Source organism: Streptopelia decaocto (genome assembly GCF_964273445.1).
Source record: "Streptopelia decaocto genome assembly, chromosome: 1".
Taxonomy (NCBI): Eukaryota; Metazoa; Chordata; class Aves; order Columbiformes; family Columbidae; genus Streptopelia; species Streptopelia decaocto.
The window spans coordinates 190,568,798-190,587,480 of record NC_138663.1 but is presented as its reverse complement, the minus strand read 5'-3'; the positions used below and the strand labels follow the sequence as shown (position 1 = coordinate 190,587,480).

At 42.1% G+C, this 18,683-nt stretch overlaps 1 protein-coding gene across 3 annotated transcripts in view; it reads left to right on the top strand.

Moving 5' to 3' along the window:
* Positions 1 to 1,303: 1,303 nt before the first annotated feature.
* WASF3 (WASP family member 3) overlaps positions 1,304 to 18,683 on the top strand; it is a 65,887-nt gene continuing 48,507 nt past the window's right edge. For all 3 annotated transcript variants that reach the window (XM_082057204.1, XM_082057203.1, XM_082057205.1), the window contains exon 1: positions 1,304 to 1,377. The gene's annotated coding sequence lies outside the window, so the exon portion shown is untranslated. The remainder of the gene's footprint in view (positions 1,378 to 18,683) is intronic.

Genomic DNA, 18,683 nt, shown 5'->3' with positions numbered 1-18,683 from the left:
CACACCTTTGCTTTATCTCCCTGGAAATGTGAAGTGTGGGTAACTGAGGCCAGTGGTACAACTGGGTTTGAGTTCAGTGAACTTTCATTTGCTGAAGATGATTGACTCGAGATGGCGTTCAATAACCTCTGCTCTCGGCTGTGATTATTTATTGAAGTGCCCTGGGCCATTGAAGTTCATTTGGCGATTGTTCTATCCCCTCACCCCCCCTAAAATCTCATTCACATGATAAAGTCCTGCTTATTTTTTCCTAAAGGCTTTGCAGTGAGCAACAAAAGCCTCGGTTCCAGGGATAACCACAAAGGATGAATCTGAAGCAGGAAAGGGCACATTGCTGGGGCTGGGTCAGCAGCTGCAGCCCTCACAAGGCACAGGCCCTGCGGCCACGCCAGAACCCCCGAACCCCGTCAGGGTGTGGGTGCGTGCCTGTGTGGACGGGAATCTCTTGGGGGCTCGATGACCTGAAGTTGGGCTCAGTGGGAACTGGGTCTTGAGCACCGGCGATGCTGTGGCTGCTGGGAATGAGGACACAGGGGTCTGGCAGACGGAAAAGTGGCCACGCCAGTGGGCAGATGAGAGCACAGGCCCCATGAGCAACGAGGAAAAAGGGGGAGGCCCAGGATGGCCGCGATGGCGGTGAGGGACCGGGCACGGGTGGCCCGAAGCCAGGGGCTGGGTGGGGAAGGGGCGGCCAGAGAGGTGCGGGGAAGGGAGAGGTGTGGCCGGGACACAGCAGCCCGCACCCCGCCCTGCGTGCGGGGGAGGCGCAGCCCCGAGGGAAAGGGGACCCTGCTCGGTGCGGGCACCGGGGTCAGGCGGAGCGGGGCGAGAACGGCCCCGCGGCGGGGCTGGGAGCGGGGCCGGGGCCGGGGTCGGCGTGGCGCTGGGGCCGGGATAAGAGGCGGCTGCTCCTGAGGGGCACGTAGATCTTGGGGACTGCCAGCCCCACAGCGGGAGCCTCAGGGCAGCCTCCACCTCCCGGACCCTTCTATGGCCACATCGCGGCGGGAGCGCGGCGGGGAGGGAGAAGAACGAACAGCCGCGCTGGTCAGCGAGAAACACCCCCCTCCCCTGCGCCCGGCCTCTTGCGAACCCCAGGTAGTGCCCACTGATTGACAACCCTCCCCGTCCTCCTGGCATTGTCATTGGGTGTTTTTCACGCCGATCAGCAATGTGTGTGGTGAAGCACTGGCTCTCATTGGCGGGCCTTTCCCCGCCCCTCCTGGCACGAAGAAAAAGGGAGGCGAGGGGGCGGGGCTAGAGGCTGAAGGGGCGGGGCGGCGGCGGGGGCGCGGAGGCTTAGCCCGCGAAGGCGGTCGGCGGCGGCTGGAGCGGTCGAGCGGCGGCGGTGCGGGATGGGACGGCGCGCGGTGCCAGGTGGGTGCGGGGCAGCGAGGGGTCGGCGGCGACGACGCTCAGGGGGTCCGTTCTCTCCCCTGAGAGCCGGGCGGCCGCCGGGAGGGGCGCTGAGGGGGACCAGCCGCTTTTTAGCGGTCTCTCGCCGCCTACTCGCGGGGATAATCTCCCTGTGGGAGCCCCCTCAGCACGGCCGCGGCGCCTTTCTCCCCACAGCCGCGCTGAGGGCAGCGGAGGGTCACTCGGGGCTTCTCCGGATCGGGCTGCGCTGCCCGTCCCGGGGTCCTCCCGCCTCAGCCGGGAAGGGGACGCTTTGTTTCGAGCCCTTCTGCCGGCCTCGGCCCCTCGCCGGTCCCCAGAGCCGCAGGGCGCGTTCCCCGTCCCCCTTTCGGTCTCGGGTTGCGGAGCTCCCGTGGTGTGGGGTCGGGAAACAGGCCCTGGAACTTGCGGTTCCCGCAGCGACCGCGCCGACCGGGTGCGGGGAACACGGTGCCTAGCCCCGAGAACCGCACGTTCGGAGGCCTCTGCCCCACTCGTGTTTCCCCACGAGTGACCTCGCACCTGCACCGCGGCGTGACACCGGCAAGTCTCTTCTGATGCCCAGCGGTCTTTAAGTACTTAAACATAATCGTCTTTGGCTTTGAAGGGTGCTGTGAGTACTTGACAGCTCAGGAACTTTTAAACTTCCCCCCCCTTTTTTTTTTTTCTACTCGTGGTTTTTGCAGATTAATTGTTTTTTTCTCCACATATTTCTGAAGTGAATGTGTTGCCGAGAAGAAGCGGGGAATCTGAGTGAGTGTAGGCATCTGGAGACAGGGATTTACTGCAACTGCGGCATGTCTAACACTATCTGAAAAGCAGTTAAGAAATACTTATTCTTTTTCGTCTTGTTTCTCATACAGTTCAGTGATCCCTGCAGGTAACTTAACAAGTGAAGGACTGATAATTTTAGGCTGAGCAACAGTCTGTGAAGTGGGGCCAGTACTTGAGTGACAGGTTATTGGATGCAGTTGTGAGATTCCTTGATAGAAAATACTTCAAAGCACAAATGGTTTAGTTTGTACCCTTTTTGTGTAGGAATAGGAAAAAGCTGTCTAGCTGTGGTTCTTTGTGCTGCTTTTGTGAACTACAGGGAATGAGGGGTAAGTATTCCTATTGGAAAAAGATGGGGGCAAATTATTAAAGCAGTCAGGAACTTCAAGAGACTTGAAATCTGAGAGTGAAAAAGGAGGTTGTTTTGCCTTGTGTATCGTACAAGACTGGCCTCTTTTTTTTTTTTTTTTCTTTCAAAGCTTTAATTAGGGAATAAAAAAGTATTCATTTATATGAGACAGACTGTTGTTTTGAAATTGCCCGGTACAGTATTTTCGTAGTAGCTAATAGCGTGTGCTTGAGGAAGGGAATGAAGTCATTGAATAAGGCTGCAGTTCTTACCTCCAGCACACTCTCCCAAGCTACAGCCATCTGTGGCTCAGATGCTAAGTTGTGTGGTCTTTAATATAGGGAGGGTGATATGATATGGAATAATTATGTAGACTAATACCCAAGTTAGAAACCTGTTAAAATTACAATGCTTGCAAACTTAAAAGATTCAAGAGTAAATCCCATATTCGAGCTGTGGAACTGCGCTTTGTTGAGTGTTGAGTTACAGCTTACTTTTGCCTTCAAGTTCTCATCAGAAGAAGATGCACTAAGATGCAAGGGCAGTTATCTACCTGCACTGAAATAAAGGCCCTGGGTCATTCTTACTCAGAAGGAAGGTGGCTTTCAGTAAGTCCTGTAAGAAGGATGTCTTATCTGCAGCTCTTCAGTTGAGACCAGGACCAGACCATGTTCCCCTTGAGCACTGTGGAAGCTCCATTTATTTCCAGCTGAATTTTGGGGATGAGTTGTGCAAAGCAAACTTTTCTTATTGTTTGCTGGAGGATTAGTTTTGTGTTTGTGTTGCTAATGGCAGTGTGAACACCAACGTTGTGTTGTGCTGAAATAATATATAATTGAACTTTTGTCTTTTCTATGGCTATTTTCTTCAAATAAAGAAAAAAACCCACCCAGATACTGAACTAGTCTTGATTATACACGATGTTACTGAAATTGTACCATCTTTCCTAATCTTCCTGTTTGTCCATGGAAGTAATAAAATATGACTTTATATGTCAGAAATAGGATTGTTTGTGCTTTAAATAAAGGGTCTTTCATAGCGGGGTAAGTTATTGAGGCTTTATCTTTGATTTATATGGTACAACACACATGATGTTTCGTAGTTAATAGCAGCATAGATCTGCTTTATTTTTCAGTATATGCTTTGTCTGCACAACATGTTGCAAAGGGTTACAATTTTAGGAGTAGTAATATAAACTTCTTGGAGACCAGCTGCTCCTTGGTGTGACTCCTTTAGGTCAGGTTTATTTACTTTATTCTTCAGTGAGAAGCTACGTGCCATATATCTCTCTGAAACAAGAATAATAGTGTCTGCAGGCAATAGTCCTCTATGGAAGAAAGAGGAAGAAAAGCCATATAGTGACAGATGAGAGGAATATTATTTTGAAGTTTCTTATATGCAGTGATTAGCAGGAGCAGATTTCTAAAAACCAAACCAAACTAGAGCAGATACTTTGAAGAATTCCAGAAGAGCTGATGGTAGCTGAATGTTTGAATGACTGCGTCAATGTCACCTGGACAGTGAATTAGCTTTCATGCCTTTGCATGTCTTCCCTTTTTGATTAAACTTCCTGCATGAACAGTTACATCTTGGTGTAATTTGTAGTAATTGGAGTGGGAAAGAGCCTTGAGAGAACTTCATGGTGGACTCGTGATGTAAAAAGATAAATATATGCAGTTAAGTCTTCGTTCTTTCGAGCCCTCCCATAGCATGGTCTTCCAGTGCTCTCTTGCCTGCTTTTAGTGAGGAATGAGCAAGAAATGTTGTTGCAGTTATAATAATTGCAGCCCGCTCTTGCGAGTCTGTCTTTAGTTGGTGTGTACTTGATATGGTCTTGTAACTATGCTTGAATCTGATATGGGTTGTATAATACAGCACTTTTTGGCCTTTTAAATTAAAATATGATGTAGTGTTCCTCATTCATGTGGGACTCAATTAAAGTTTTTGGACTTCTTGTGGTTGTTACTGTGACTTCTTTTTATTTTGTGTTTGCTTGCATGGGATATTGAGCTACAGGTTGTGCCTTGGGTGAATTGCACTGCTAGCATCAGTTACTAACCAGGCTATGTGTGTTCTGTGTGTTGTGATACTAAGTTTTGTGAACGACCTCAATAGCAGAAAGATATTAATTTACAGTACTGATGGGGACAAGTTGTTCTTATCAGGCTAATTTCTTAGTTCTCTAATCTTAAAGCTGTTTGGTATATGAAGATCATTAATAGGATCAGATTATAAATGCAGGTCTTCCAGTGTTATATAGAACTGTACGTTGCCTTCAGAAGCTTCCTTGTACGAGGAATTCTGTGGGTCACAGATTGTAACTGCTTATTCTCTTAAAAGAGCAGGTAAAAAGGTAGAGGGTGAGTATTAACTTCTCCATATGGAAGACTCACATACCGAATACCTGTAATGTAAGAACAACAGTGACTCTACTAAGAATCAAATGGAGGAATCTTGAGCCTTAGCTCTGTAGCAGAACTGCTACTTGTGTTCCTGAGAACTTAGCCTGCCTTTAGGTATAATAATGAAATAACCTGAAGTTCCAACAGATTTATTTGTTCAACTTTAACCTGTGAGTGCTCTCCTTCACACCTACCGTCCTTTAGATCTAACTGTTCAGAAGCCAACCTGTTGTAAAAGCTGATGCACTAGGCTGTTTTCTTAACTGGAAAAGCACTGTTGTTTTTCACCCCTCTTTTGAAAACTTGGATAACTGAAATACTTCCAGCTGCTGATAGATGCAATTTATTTTTCATCTGCCAAAAGGGGAAACAAAACATTGGGGAAAAAAATCAAGACATTTGTGTGTAGAAACATCTGGAGATCAAAATGAAAGTCTTTGTGCTCATTTAGGCTGTGAACTAGGAGCTTAGCTTGTTTGATTCCTTTATTTTTGGCAGGTGAGATAGCTGGAGAATTTTTGTTGAATGCTTGTTAATATTGTAAGCATTTGTTGGATTTGCTTGTTTGTGATGTTTTTTAATTAAACAAATCCAGATTTATTGGTGTTAGGGATTTCTAGGAGTTCTGAATTTCAACACATTGCAAATGAGTTTTTTCACATACTGAAATGTTCTGCCATTAAACTAATGATGTTTTCTGGGTCTAGAATTGATCACTGGATGTGTTTGGGATTTTTTTTTGTGGTGGATCTCTCTGTTTAGCTTTTCAAGATTCTTGGAGTTCCTTCCCTGTTAGTTACAAATATCGTCTCTGTATTCTTAGAGTGATTGGTAGCCAAATACAGTGATAAGGGACGTTTGTTTCTATTAAGCATAAAACATCTTTATGCCCAATTTATTTACTATTATATTTTTAATACTCATTATACTCATGCCACGTGGGAAGGCATGCTTCAACTCAGAGTTAATAATACTTTGTATTTTAAAAATACATCTTATAAGGAAAAAAATTGAGCATTATTCAGCTTGAACTTGATTGATGTTTGTGTTTTTTAAATCCAGATGTCAGTCTAAGCCAAAAACAATACAGGAAAATATTTCCCTGTTATTTGTGTACTTTCAAAGGGATTATACCTAATGTGTATGTTTTCTTCTAAACATTAATAACTGCAAACCTCCTTGCAGGAGTGTTTTGGTAAGAAGGACTGGGAAGAACTGACACACACTATTGAGTGCTGAGTTAGGGAATTGGCTAAGCATTAGTGAACATAACATAACTAAAACACGTGGCTTGGACATGGCTGGCATGCAGATATTTTTGCTTTAGTTTTTGAATTAATCTTGCATTCTGTAGATACTTAGGTTTTATAATAGTCTTCCGAATATAATGCAACTTTAAACTGCTGGTGACATAGATAAAGTATGTATAGATATCAGTGGTAATTTGAATCTGTTTGGAGTTCATATTTTACAGTCATCATAATTGATATAAATAGCAGTAGCCTATGCTAAGATAGTCGTAACTTCCATTAATCTGTCAAAACCAGAATTTTAGGTTGACTTAAATGTATTTTTCTTCAGGACAAGAAAAAAATGAGACTTTTAAATGTTGTGCACAGAATTACAGCCTGGCTTGTTTTCTCTCTAGTTCCATAAATCAAAACTTTATTTCACTGTTGCTTTGGCATGAGCTTTTATTGTGCATCCCTGTTGTGGAAATCTGCCCAATACAGAAACTATAGAATAGTTTATTGCGGTAAGACTCTATCAAGCATTGTTTGTTTACACAGCAGTATGTACAGATAAGTTTACATTGATGAAAAATACACATCACCATTAAGATTAAGTGAAACAAACTTTTTGGAGGCTTATGCAGAGGTTATATTTCCTCCTGTGCTGGTGTAAAAGCATAGTTAAGGTTTATTTGGCTGTTCCAACTCTGCATTAATGTGTTTTGGGGCAGGTTTTTGGTATCTGAATAGGCACTTGCACTAGAATAGATACATATGGTGATTCTCAAGTCCTCTGTCAGCCTTGTGTTTGCTGGTAGATTATGAAGGCAGAAGTCATTGGAATAAAATATACCAACAGTTTTGGGCTCCAGAGCATAAGGATACCAGAATATTAGAGTGTGTCCAAAGGAGAGGAACAAAGATGAGGGCATGACTCAGGAGGAGCAGCTGAAGGTACTGGGGTTGTTCAGCTTGGAGGAGACTGAGGGTGACCTCATCGCTGTCTGCAGCTCTCATGAGAGCGAAACAGAGGTGCTGGTCTTGCCTCCCTGGTGTCTGTTGATGAGGCACGAGGGAACAACTTAAAGCTGCATCAGGGTAGTTCAGATTGGATACAAGGAAAAAGCTCCTCACTGAGAGGGTGGTCAAGCCGTGGAACAAGCTTCCCAGGGAAGTGGTTGTGGCCCCAAGCCAGTCAGAGTTCAAGAAGTGTTTAGACAATGCTCTTGGGTATCTGATTTAACTTTTAGATTGCCCTGTGTGGAGTCAGGAGTTGGACTGCATGATCCTCATGGGTATAATTTAGTAGTATTTGAGAGTCCCTAGAGGACCTGAGTTTCACCGGCTGTTGAAAAGATAGCGCGTGCAAAAATATTTCCTTTTATTGTTGTTATATTCATAGAAAGTGAAAGTGAACAAAGCACCTCATCAGTGAAGACTGAGGAGCATGAATAATTGCATTAAAATGCTTAATTCAAGTCTAGCTGCTGGCACGAAGAGAACATGATGTTAAGGTTGTATATAAAGGACAATAAGTTGCGAGTTACTGGAGATCTGCTGTATTTATAGGTGGAGAACATTATATAAAGTGTATATAAAAAGAGTTCCCTGGACTGGTTAACCAGTTATCTGCCTATCACTTGCTGCAGAGCATGATACCATTGACAGGGCTGTTAAAAGGGCCTGGGGTTCAGATTGAATTTGAGGATGAATTTATTCCAGTGCTGATGGCTGTAATGGCCACCTGAGTGTGAGTATTCCCTTATTTGAGGGTTTATAGTGAATGTGTGCAGTCATAGCTGATATATGCAGCTGTTGCCCACTCTTCCCTTTCCAGTGGCTTTTTCTTGCAGCCCAGCACTGCTGTTCTTGTTGCAATGCCTGCCTTTGAAGGTTGGAAAGGGCTAAACTGTCTCTTCTGTTTTTTTACTTCTTTAAGGTAAGGACAGTAGGGTTTGGGTTGCTGTTGTGTATGTGAGCAGAGAGGCCTGTTAGAGCAAGTCAGCAGTGTATAACCTTTGGATTCATAACTGACTTAATAAAATAAGGTTGATAAAGGTGTGAAGTCTCTCTTTGCATTCCTGTGACTTGGAAGATTAAATGGCATTGAGGCACATACTTGCCTCATAGCTGGAGACTTTAATTCTTCAGCTAATGGATCCCAGGTTTCTTGTGCATCTTCATAGTAGCAACTGTTTTGCTTGTAATGAGTAATACTTGGACAGCTTGTGTATGTAATGGGTGACAGGCATAATATATCAAAACATGTTAACAGTATTCCAGCAAATGTTGGAATTGATTTCTTGGTTTGTTTTGAAATCCTGTAGTAGGAAAGGTCAGTGTTCCATGATGCCGAGGAAAACCATTCATGTGCTGTGTGCTTGATTGTGTCCTAACAGAGCAATGGGCAGCTGTGGGGAGCAGTGTGCTACAAGAGAAGGCCTGGGAAGCTTTTTGAAACTTCAGACAGCCTTTCGACACACTTCTTTGAGAAGTTCTTCTGCCTCATTACATGTGGATGAAAAATGAAGAGTTTGAACTTCTGAATTAGAAAGGAGACTTTAGTGAAAATGTGGCTTTTTAGTTCTTCTACAGCAGAGTTTGCTGCTAAGTTTTGTATGGAATGTTGAAATTCTCTGGAACTTGTATCAGCATGGGTTTATTGTAGAGTTATTTCCTGGGAAAGTACTGTTTTTAAAGCTTGGCCACTGTTACTTTGAGTGCTTAAACAGCTGCAAACATGGAGGAGATAACACATCGCTTCAAATGAAGCCTATGCTTGGTTATTTTATGCTGAATTTGAAGACTTATACATGTATTGCTGGGGTTTTTTTGCACATGGCTGAATGTTGAAGTTCCTTCTAACCTCTGTGCCAGCTCTGGAGTGGGGCTGCAGTTAACTCTGTTGTATTTAAATATGATGTCTTGGTACAGTTATAAAAGTGGTTTGGTTACAGTTTTAGGTTATTGAACTGTGTAGTAGGAAAAGGATATTTGCCAGCCTACACCAGATAAACAGATGTGCAAACCACGTGCTATCCACCCTTCTTTTTGTAGAAAGAACCAGGAACTATCATCTCAGCAGCTTCTTTTTTTTTTTTTTTTTTTCTAGATGGAGGGGATCCTCTCTCATTCAGCTCAGTCAGCTTGCTTCTCTTGAAGCTCTCCATTCTTCAAATCTTACAGGTCTTATACATCTTTGCTGTAGCAATCACTTTATTTACAGCAAATAAAGAGTTATAGAGCTTGTGCATGGCCAGCATGGAATACCCGAATGTTGGAGGTACAAATGCCTTCAGGAGGTGTGTCTGAAAATGCACTTAGGTGTATAGTCTTTCAGCCCTCAAATGAAATGTAACTCTTATAACGTTTACTTCTGTCATCAAACATTGCTCATACTCTTGTAGATTATCTTGAAATTTCAAGCATCCTTTGATTCAGGGTGGGTGATTCTACCCAAGCACATAGATAAGGTTAGGAACAACACTTAGTTATACCTCAGGCTAATAATGCTGCAAAGACTTAATATCTAGTTGCTGAATTTCTTTGCTGGATTTGCACTGCTAATGTCAGGAAAAGTGTCCATGTTGACGGACTAATGAGCTATTGGGTTTTTAACCGTAAGGCTATTCATTAGCCTGAAACAGCTGCATCTGAAATAATCTAAGATCATTTGGTTTCTGACCTTATTTTTCTAAAATATTTGTTATTCTACTGGAGAAGGTATCTGTTTTGCAATAATATTATTCTGGTTGACATACTAACAATTCTGAGGGCCTCCAAGCTTGCATGGAGCTGCAGCTTGATGTTGTGTGGGAGATTATATTCTTGGTCACTTGGCTGTCTGAAGTGGCGTCTGACTAGTTGGCTTGATGTTGAAGCAGGTTTAGCAGCAGTCAGGAATTTCTGTATCTTGGAGGGTGGTGACAAAGTTCTGTTCAACGGGAGTTATAACTCTGCGAAAACTGCTGGGAATCAGTGAATACAGTTCCACAAATGGGGAAAATTCCAGAACTTCTGTTGTTTCGGTTGCTTCAAGTTGATGAGTATTTTACGTCACTTAGTAAATTGGTCCAGTTACTAATTCTGTGCGTTATTAATTGATGTCTAGTAAAATGAATGAAGACAAATATTGGAGCAGATTTAACCTTGTCTTAAAATTGTGGCTTTTTGACATGCACAGAAATAATAAGTAGTCTTATGCAGTATGTAGTCCAATCTGCCTGTTTCTGTTACTATCTCTTAATCTGAGACTATTGAAAAAGCAGTGGAATAACCACTTTTAGCAGGCAGGTTTTATTTTTTGCCTGTGACAACAGCAGCTGAAGCCCCAAGTCCATTTCCTCCTCTCCCTGTCCTACTTTTTAAGATGAAGCTGTTGATGTTCTCTGTTCTGTGCTACTTCCCCATTTGGATTTTCTGTTCCGCTTCCTCCTGCTGCAAACTCCCTCCTGTGCATTTCTTCTGAAGTCTTCTACTTCACTTTCAAACTATCCTTTATATCCTAGTATTCTCCGTAAGAAAGAAATGCATAGTGATGAAATTCTTTGTGTCATTTCTGGTAAAAGCCACAGATGGCTTTTTTTTTTTTTTTTAAAAAAAAAAAGTGAAATGCTTGGAGATGTGGAAAAAAAACAACCCCAAACAAACACCCACCCCAAACTCCAGCAAACCACAACAAAAACCCTCTCCACTGCTGCATTCATCTCCAAAGAAACTTCAGATGGAAGGAAGTAGATGCAAGACATTAAATGTAAACCCTTGCCAAATGTAAACCCTTCTTCCCTCAACTAAGTGAACTGCCTGCTATCAGATTTCTTTAAACCACAGAATGTTATTTTTGGCAGGAACATCAGAAGGAGTATTCTTTCTTTTTAACAGTTGTTGTTTGGAAAACAAGCATATGTCTGGCATCATCATGGATCTCTAAAAGAGGAAGAAGTGATTTTTCTTTTCAAAACATTTAGTAAAACTGTATTTTCAGCAGAATCAAATGTCAAATGGTTTTGTAAGCTTAATGGTGTCTCCTTAGAGTTGGTTGTCGAGGTTGAAACAACAAGCACCATTAGCCCTTAAGCTGCTAAATGCTAGTCATAGCTTGGCAAGAGTTTTCCTCAACCAAGTTGCTGGGCTCCAGAGAAGAACAGGCAGCCTGTAATTTTTTTTAAGTTTTTCAAAGCTAAACTTAAATGTTGGTGTTCAGATATAAATAAATAAGGCTTCATTTTATGCCTATGGTAACTGTGATGTTAACTGTAAGACCCATGGCTGTAAATCTGTAACTTGAGTATCCCCACTCTTGTTCATGTTGGTAGAATTATGGTTGTTAGTGCCTTTGAATATGAAGCATTAGAAAATACACTGGAGTTTGTGAACCTAAGGGATGACAGTCTAAACAGTGAAGAGCTTTGATTTGCTGGTCAAAGATAACTTTCTTTCTGCCTCATTACAGAACAATAAATACAGCATAGAACAGTCCCAGATACCCAAAGAAGTTTGTCCAGGTTCATTTAATTATAGGGATAGCAAAAGAATGGAGAGAAATCGCATTCTGTAGCGCTCACTGGAAAACATTAGGGAGATGTAACTGTGAGGGTAGGAAGTGTGTGGGTTGAATCCAGAGGTGTAAAACCAGTGAATTTGATTGAGGGTTATTGAAAGTTACTATATTCTCTTTAAGATTATCCACCTTATATTTTAGAACTAAAATATATGGAGGAAACTTTGAAACAAAAGCTTGTCTGAAATACAAAGCTTGAAGGACAAGTGTGCTTTTGTCAGAAGTATATTTTTGAGTGTTTTTCAATTCACTTTGAACAAAATACTGAATAAATGTAACTTTAGAAAAGATAAGACTGTAGAAATAATTTAATTTCACTGTGGAGTAGTTAATTTGCATGATATTGCTAGGGTTCTAGAAAATATGCCTTCTGTGCCCCCCCCCCCCCTTTTTTCTGCAGGTGTATAATGAAGTGTTGATCCTCTTTGCTGGTTGAGAGCATGCAGGACTTGCTGATTTAAATAAGATTCTGATTGGGTGTTAAAAGAATAAACTGGACCAAAGCGGGAAGCTTGAGTAACATTTTTTTCTTTAGGCTTGAAACAACTTTTGGTTATTCTGAATAGAAAAGAATGTGATCTGTGGAACAGCTGGCCTTTTAATATGTAATACTCGCAGGTATCCTGTCCTCCCCTTCCTGCTCAAACAAAGAATGTTAGTTAACTGTTTTGTGTAAGATTGGGATTTACAGCAGTTGTACCCAGGAACAGATACTGCTATTCTAACAGCTTTGGAGAAAGCAAAGTTATCTTCCTCACTGATGAGTAGTCTCTGCCAGGTAGCTTCCTGGTAGTCAAGAGGAAACTTTATAAATCACTCAACTAATCTAATAATAGTTTTCACCTACTCTTTATTTATTTTTAATACCTTTTGTTCCTAATGCAGAGATAAATTGCTTTAGAATTGCTTGTGCTTTGGGATGAAAGTTATTTATTGTTGATAGCCATTAAGTCAGTGTTCCCCTGTCCTGCAGAAAGAGATGTCAAAGAATGTTAAGTTGCAAAGGGATGTGAAATCTGAAAACATGCCTCTCATGTATTCTCCTCTACTTTTGTGTGAATTTTGGATAATCACTTTTATTTTGCTTCTCATTTCTTCAGAACTGCATCTGGTACAAGATCTAATGTTAAATTTTTTTCTCATGTCTGTTTACTATTTAATAAAAAGGTAGAATGTAGTAGAGAAATATTTATCAGCCAGATTGTAACTGTACAAGAACTGGGAAAGTTTAGTCATACTTTAGGCGTAGTTAGCTGTATCTTAGTTTACTGGGCTTGATTAAAAAAAAAAAGTGCCATAATCCCTCTAGAGGGAATGGAGCATTGCGCCAAGGAGGAGAAATCTTGTATTTGTGGGAATAGGGGTTGTGTGTATTCGCATTGCCATTGCAGTGTCACTCTGTGTAAAGGTCTGGTTTGGGTTCCAGTTTCCCAAGAATAAATCCTAACTCTCCTTTGGGCAAGTTTATCTTTCAAAGAGCAAGAAGCGGGTAGGGGAAAAGAGAGTTCTGCTGATAGCCAAAATCCCATTGACCTGTTGTCCAAAATTTTATGTGATATTGTACTTTTTTTTATTAAAAGCAGAAAAAGGCTGACCTGAAGTGATCAAATACAGGGAGTCTGACGGGGAAGAAGGTGTTGTGAGATTTATTCCATGTAACTGTACAATTCCAGCTATCTTTTTTGCATCTGACATGATGTAAAGCTCTGTTTAATTCTTGAAAACAATCTACATTATTTGTAGTTTTTAGAATGTTCAACAGAGGAAGGCAAAAGGAGCAGGACCTGCAGATGTAGTTGAAATGGATATTTTTCAAAATATCTTCATGGTAAGATACTGCATTTGTGGCAGCTGACTGCTTTCCACCTCCTCCCTGTTGGAAAATAAGAAACATGGCTGTGAAAATTATATTGGAGTTGTCTGAAGAAGAGAATTTATTAAAATATTTAGTGTGAACAGGTGAATCTGATCCCTTGAGTTAGTATCAACTGCTTGCTGTTGTCTCATGGTAAAGCAGTAGGATAACCTGGACAGGTTATGCAATTAGGATAATGAAGTTCATACTTTTATCTTCATTACCTGTATTAAACAGCATGAAGCAGAAGGAGTTTTAAAATTCCCTTTTATGAAAACAGACTTTAATTAAAACCAGAAAAATCTCATGGTAACAGGCATGATGGCTTTAAGCCACTGCAGCTTTCTTTTTTGAAAGAAAAAGTGGACTTTATTTCAAATACTTCTGGATTTCTGTGATTTGTTTGATCTTCCTAAACTGCTAAGCTCCTCTGCATTGAACAAGATTTGAGGTCACAGATCCATGCAAAACTGTTTTAGTTTAACTGGCTTATAAGCAAAAATGTTAATAACAAAAAAGACCCAAAAGAAATAAGCAAAACTGCCTGTCTCATCTGGCCCTTTAAAAACAGGAGTGGGGGGGGGGGAACCCCTTGAGAAATCAGGATAAACTTGAACCATGTAGTTAATACTAGAGTATGCTAATCTCTTTCAAGAATAGCTCTTGAGCTAGGGTGTAAAATGGAATAATTAAATACATAAGTTTCACCTGTTAAAAATGCTTTAATTTCTCTCCCTCCCTTCTCACCCTGTTTATTTCTTTATGTAGTAATGTCCTTAACTGAACCTCATAGATCAACTGTAAGGAGTCACTAACCATTTAATTCCTTTGAGTTCTAATTTTATAAATGATAGCTCTTTAATGTTTAATCTGTGTGATACCTATGTCTGTCTAAAAGCAATTTAAATGCTTTTTGAGACTTTCAAGCTGGGGAAAAAAACCCATGCTTTTCACAAATATCTTCCAGTCTGTGTCCTACTGAACCTTCATAAAGGTTTTGTATATATAGAGACATATGCATCTATAGCTATAGCTAGAGATAGATTTATAGATATGAAAGGCTTTATAAATAGTGAAAACTAAACAGCCATACATGTATACCTAACCATGTACATGTGAGAGAGAACTGTTTATAAGACCAAAATATTTCAGCTGGAAGGGGCCTGTAATGATCATCTAATGCAACTGCCTGACCACATCAGGACTGACCAAAATTTAAAGCATATTATTAAGGGAATTGTCCAAATGCCTCTTAAACACTGACAAGCTTGGGGGATTGACCACCTCTCTAGGTAGCCTGTTCCAGTGTTTGACCACCCTCTTGCTTAATAAATGCTTCCTAATGTCCCATCTAAACTCTCCTGGTGCAGCCTTGAACCATTCCCATGTGTCCTGTCACTGGGTGGCAGAGAGAAGAGCTCAGCACCTCCCTCTCCTTCTCCTCTCAGGACACTGTAGAGAGCAATGAGGTGGCTCCTCAGCCTCCTGTTCTCCAGACTAGACAAGCCCAAAGTCCTCAGCTGTTCCGCACAGGGTATTCCTTCCAGCCCTGTCACCAGCTTTGTTGTCCTCCTCTGGATGCACTGAAGGACCTTCACAGCCTTCTTGAATTGTGGAACTGCACCCAGTGCTCAAGGCGAGGCCGCACCAACACTGAATACAGCAGGGCAATCACCTCTTTTGATGTCTGCTCATGCTGGGTTTGATGCACCCCAGGATGGGGTTTGCCCTCGGCTGCCAGGGCACACGCTGCTGACTCCTGTTGAGCTGCTGTTGACCAGCACCCCAGGTCCCCTCCTGCAGGGCTGCTCTCCAGCCACTTCTCTACCAATTTATACTTGTGCCCGGTGTTACTTTGTCCTAGGTGCAGAATCCAGCATTTTGACTTGTTAAATTTCATCCCATTAATCATTGCCCAATGCTCCAATCTGTCTAGATCCTGCTGCAAGGCCTCCTGTCCCTCAAAAGAGTCAACAGCACCTCTCACTTTGGTATCATCACCAAACTTACTAATGGTGCATTCAACTCCTGCATCCAGATCCTTGATAAATGTATTGAGCAGACTGGCCCTAAAATTGAACCCTGAGGAACACCCAGATGTAGATCCATTCACTACAATCTTTTGAGCTGTGCCCTTCTGCCAGTTCTTCACCCAGCACACCGTGAACCTGCTCATCCCACAACCAGACAACTTGTCCAGAAGGATGCTGTGAGGGACAATAACAAAAGCTTTACTAAAATCCAGAGAAAGGACATCTACCACCATCCTCTTGTCCACTGAGCAGGTGACCTTACCATAGAAGGATATAAAGTTAGTTAAACAGGACTTTCTCTTTGTGAACCCATGTTGACTGTGCCCGATAATTGCATTATTCTCAGAGTCCGTTTCAGTAGTACGCAGTAAATCTTCTCCATGTTTTTTCAGGAACTGAGGTTAGATTAACAGGTCTGTAGTCCTCTGGGTCTTCTCTCTCACCCTTTTTGTAGATTGGAATAACCTTGCCCTGCTTCCAGTTAGCAGGGACCTCCCAGACTCCCAAGACCTTTGGTAGATAGTAGAGAGGGGTCTCACCATAACATCCACTAGCTCCTTCAGAACTCTTGTGGTCCTCTGACTCAGGGAACTGAGCAGCTCAAGGTCTATCGGTATTACTAAAGACTGAAGGAAAAAAAAAACCACGTTGAATGCCTCAGCTTTTTCTTCCTCCCTATTGGTCAGGTGGCCATCTTCAACAAATATTGGTCCAATGTTTTCTTGAGGCTCCATTGCTACTATTGTACTTTAAAACGCCTTTTAAGGAATCACAGAGCAGTTTGCAAAGGAAACAAGCTTCATATCTGTGATGGGTTTTCAAATAAAGGATCTGGCTTCTGAAGACAATGTAATTACAGGCAAGGTGAGGTTTCCATGAGCCCAGGTCTATACCAGAAAGCATCCTTCTGTCTGCTAGGGTGAAGGATGTGCCGTCTGGTCTCCAAGCATTGAATCTGAGTGCTCTTCTGTTTTTCCATTTTGCTCTCACATACATTCTATAGGGGAATTAGCCATGGAGTGATGCAAGTGGTTACATTCAGCTAGCTCCAGATGAAAAAATGTCTTGCCCTGGGATGGGGTGTGGTAGGGAGAGCAGCTGCTTTCCTGATCCAGCCCGTGACCATCTGCATAATTATGATTCCATGGGGTTGAAGCTGGCTGTCAGCTATGGCAGTGCTGGGTAAGAGACCGTTAAGTACGACCTTGTTGCCTCCTTCCCTGTTGCACTTCTTTATAGATGTGATATTTTTCCCTTTAAAAAAAAATAGCATCATGTGTTTGTTGTGTGTTTTTTTTGTTTTAGGCATTCTGAAGCCCACTAAATTTCATTTATCAATCTTAGTAATTAGGTTCTCATTTTAGTGGTATTAGGCGTACATGTGATATTTTTGACTAACAGTTTTTCAGTGGGCTTTTGTCTTGTGTTGCTTCATGTTTCCCTTACATATTTCTCTCTACTGTTATGAAACAGTAGGACACAAGCTGCATGACCCTCTGCTACTTATGGAGAAGTTTGAGCGAAAGAAAATCTTAGGTTTTGTTCAAGCCGGGGTGAAGTCCACTATTTGCTTTGGATGTTGACTGTTAGCTGTCTGGCAATGTTTTTGTGTTGCTCATGTTACCATATCCACTTTTTTTAGTGAAGCATTTAACTTGAAAGCCTGTACCTCTGTCTTTTCCATCTAGCCTTAGACTAATCTCTTTAACAAGCCCACAGGCTTGCTTTCTGTCTGGGGTACTTATTTATACAAAGCATCTGTCTAGATGTTTGTGCTTTGTAGTACTATCTACTAACTGCACGAAATGAGGTTGAATGCTCCAGAAAGTAGAATTTAAGATACCTCTTTATTTCAAGCAGCATGTTCTGAAATGTCATCAAGTGTCAAACTATGCTATATAATGTGTGGGTGAGCAACAACTGAAATGGCAGCGGCTGCAGTCTGCTCAGGAAGGTACATTTGAAGTGTTGTTACTCAAGTGGGTCTCCACTTTGCAAAGCTAGCAGCATTCCTTTAAGCAGAGCACTTAGGGGACATCTCTGGGTGCTGGGAGTGAAGCGAGGAGGAAGCTCTTTGCCTTTCTGTAAAGACTTATTCACCCAACTTCTGGAGAAGAGTGCTGGGCTATACTGGGAGAAGGGGCAGGCTTATAGTACCCAATACTTGTACTGTGAGATTAGGATTGTTATCTGTGAAGATCTGAGGATGGTAAATGCTGCCAGCAAGCATTTTCAGGTGTTTGAAAATATTTCAGTATTGACATCCTGTTTAAATTCGTTCCTTCTCAGAGATATTAGGTTTCTTTGTCAGTGGTTGGAGAATCTTTCCTTTTGAGATTGAAGATGAGCAAGTGAAAGAAAGAGCTAATTTCCTGTCTGTTGTGGTTGGTACAAGTAATTTGTGGTATAGCCTTATCTTTACATTGGGCTTCATTTGCAGTAAAGAAGCAGTGCTGACCATTGAGAAAGAAAATGTTGTCCTGGGCAAGCCTCTTACTGTTGATGTACTGAAGAGGTGAGATATGTGGGCGCTGATGGATGCTAGTATGCTGCTTATCAGCCAGGAATGTCTGACAAAACAGCGCTGTTACTGACTGGCTCGCAGGCTTGACAGACTGTGTTTTGTAGATTGCAAAATCTCTGAAGATCAAGTGTTTCACCTCAGATAAATTCCACAAGATGTTTAGGATTTTGGCAGCCTCCAGTTTAGATAGATCTCCTCTGGCCAACATTAAAGGACTGCTACAGTCAGTCACGCAGTGAATATTTCTACCGTAATCCAATGAGTGAAAGAGGGATAAGAGAGATACCAGGTGCTCCACAACAGGTTGGCTATTTTTACTTTGTTATCTCCCTGTGCTTTAAAGAGAAACTGCAAGTGCTTGAACTTGTTTGGAAGGAATTGGTGGCAGAGGACACACTGGGGGCTGTGACCAAGTCTGACCATCAAAGTGGTTTTTGGAAAGCTACAGAATAGGAAATTGTCCCTCAAGGGCTTGGCAGAGGGCAGATTGCTCTCTACGTTCCAAGGACAGTGTGTGTCCTAACTAAGTCTGTGTTTCTGGATGTCTGTGGAGGCTCAG